Genomic DNA, 2,691 nt, shown 5'->3' with positions numbered 1-2,691 from the left:
TGTTAGGGGGTCATATGTAAGTCTCTACCTGTGCCCCAAATGGAACAGCCCACATCAACTTCTCCATTCCCCTTCCAAGCTTTCTGATCCCAAGGTCAACTCCTTTCTGCATATTACACTCATTAGTCCCTGCCCAACTTCCAAGCCCCTTCGGAGAAGTAAGTACCTCTGGGTCCAGTGCCCCTTACCCACAGTGATCTGATAACATGTGATGGACAGTTGATGATACTTTTGTTTTATTCGTGATTCAGGTCTGTCTGTGGCTTCCTCCCATGCCCGTGGGTCCCATTACTCTACTTAACTGAGATTTAGCCATTTATGCAAGCAGCAAAAGCATCCTGAGGAAGAAGTGAGCATCTTTTGCTGGAAGACTTCAGGCAGTCTTTCTGAAGGAGGGGAGATGTCTGATATGGGACTTTGAAAGATGTAGAGATATATAATTAGCTTGGTTTCACCTGTATGAGTATTGTAGGATGTAGAGGCTAGTGTGGAGTAGATAGCTGACTTACTCTGTTCCATTTCTGTATGTCTACTCTGGGGAGGCCCTTGGCCAAGCTTATGCCATAGAGGACCCTGAGCATCCTTCAACTGTTAGAAAGGACTACAACCCAACATTCTATAAGTTGGCTCTTCTTTGAATTTTTTCAGAATCAGGAAATGTCATACCCTTCTGAGTTCTCCTCTCTCCTGCAAAACCTATTTCAGTGATCTATACTGCCAGGAATAATCTTAATGCATGCACAGAACTTTATAATTTATGAGACTTTCCACTTGGGTGTAATCAAAGCCCTGTAGTATGGACAAGTTGGGAAATATTGTCAGTTTCATTTTATAGACAAGGTGGTTGGGCCTCACAGAGAGATTGAATTAGGTGCTGGGTCCAGAACTCAGGCCTCTTGACTCCAAGGAAGGACCTTTTGGTTCTACTAGACTTAAAGCTCTACCTCAGTCTAACTTGAATTCCTATTGCTGAGCATGGCTCTCATTTCTTCATTCTTGGTCTTTGAAAGTTTCCACAAGGGGGATCCCCACATGATTTGAAATCTCCTGGGCTTAGTCCATATTTGCTGAATAATAGTAATAGCTGACACTTATTAAATGCCATTTGCAGGGCAGAAGACATGAACAGACACTTCTCCAAAGACGACATCCAGATGGCCAACAGACACATGAAACGATGCTCAGCATCCCTCCTCATCAGGGAAATACAAATCAAAACCACACTGAGATACCACCTCACGCCAGTCAGAGTGGCTAAAATGAGCAAATCAGAGAACTCTAGATGCTGGCGAGGATGTGGAGAAACGGGCACCCTCCTACACTGTTGGTGGGAATGTAAACTGGTACAGCCCCTCTGGAAAACAGTGTGGAGGTTCCTCAGGAAACTAACAATAGAACTCCCTTATGACCCAGCAATAGCACTGCTAGGAATTTACCCAAGGGATACAGAAATGCTGAGGCATAGGAGCACATGTACCCCAATGTTCATAGCAGCACTCTCCACAATAGCTAAAACATGGAAAGAGCCTAAGTGTCCATCAACAGATGAATGGATCAAGAAGATGTGGTTTATCTATACCATGGAATACTACATGGCAATGCGAAACAATGAAATCTGGCCATGTGTAGCAACTTGGATGGACCTTGAGGGTGTTATGCTGAGCGAAATAAGTCAGGCAGAGAAGGACAAATATATGTTTGCACGTATAGGAGGATTAGGAGGAACTTGACGGAGGAACAAGGGGAAGAAGAAGGGTGGAAATGGTGGGGGAAAGGTAGAGAGGCAAACCATGAGAGACTCTTGAATGCTGACAAAAACTGAGGATTGATGGATGTGGGGGGGAGGAGGGGATGGGCATGGAGGAGGACACTTGTGGGTATGAGCACTGAGTGTTATGTGGAGACTAATTTGACAAGAAACTATTTGTAAAAAATAAAATAAAATAAAATAAAAATAAATAAATGCCATTTGCAGGCATTGTTCTAAATTCTTAAAATGTTATAGTCACACAGCTCTATGAGGTAGGTACTACTATTATCCCCACTTGACAGATGGGGAAACTGAAGCATAGAGACATTAACTAACTTACCCCAAATCCCTCAAGTGACAAATGGCAGACCAAGCAGCCTGCTCCAAAGTCTGTGCTGTTAACCAGTGTATGATGCTCTCTCTGTTGTGGTGACTTAAAAATTTTTTTAAACATTTATTTTTTGTTGAGAGACAGAGAGAGACCGAGGGTGAGCGGGGGAAGGACAGAGAGAGAGATGGAGACACAGAATCCGAAGCAGACTCCAGGCTCTGAGCTGTCAGCACAGACCCTGACGCAGGTCTCAAATCCACAAACCATGAGATCATGACCTGAGCCAAAGCTGGACACTTAACCAAATGAGCCACCCAGGCACCCCTGGTGTGGCGACTTTAGATGAGTCACTTAACCACTGTGGGACTCTGTTCATTGACACATAATGACAATAACTCATATTCATATGGTAATTTGCAGTTTCCAAAGTGCTTTGTCAGGCACCATCTCATTTGATCCTCACAAATGTCAGTGAAGATGATAATCTTGACTTTATATATGAGAAAGCCCTAGGCTCCAGGGTCTGGCCAAGGGTACATAGCTAGTATGGACTGAAGTAAGACTTGGTACCCAAGCCTTGGTGTTTTTTTTTTTTTTTTTTTAATTTATT

Source organism: Hyaena hyaena, unplaced genomic scaffold (genome assembly GCF_003009895.1).
Source record: "Hyaena hyaena isolate Hyena2069 unplaced genomic scaffold, ASM300989v1 scaffold_898, whole genome shotgun sequence".
In the NCBI taxonomy this organism is placed as follows: Eukaryota; Metazoa; Chordata; class Mammalia; order Carnivora; family Hyaenidae; genus Hyaena; species Hyaena hyaena.
Note: the sequence above shows the minus strand (reverse complement) of the source record.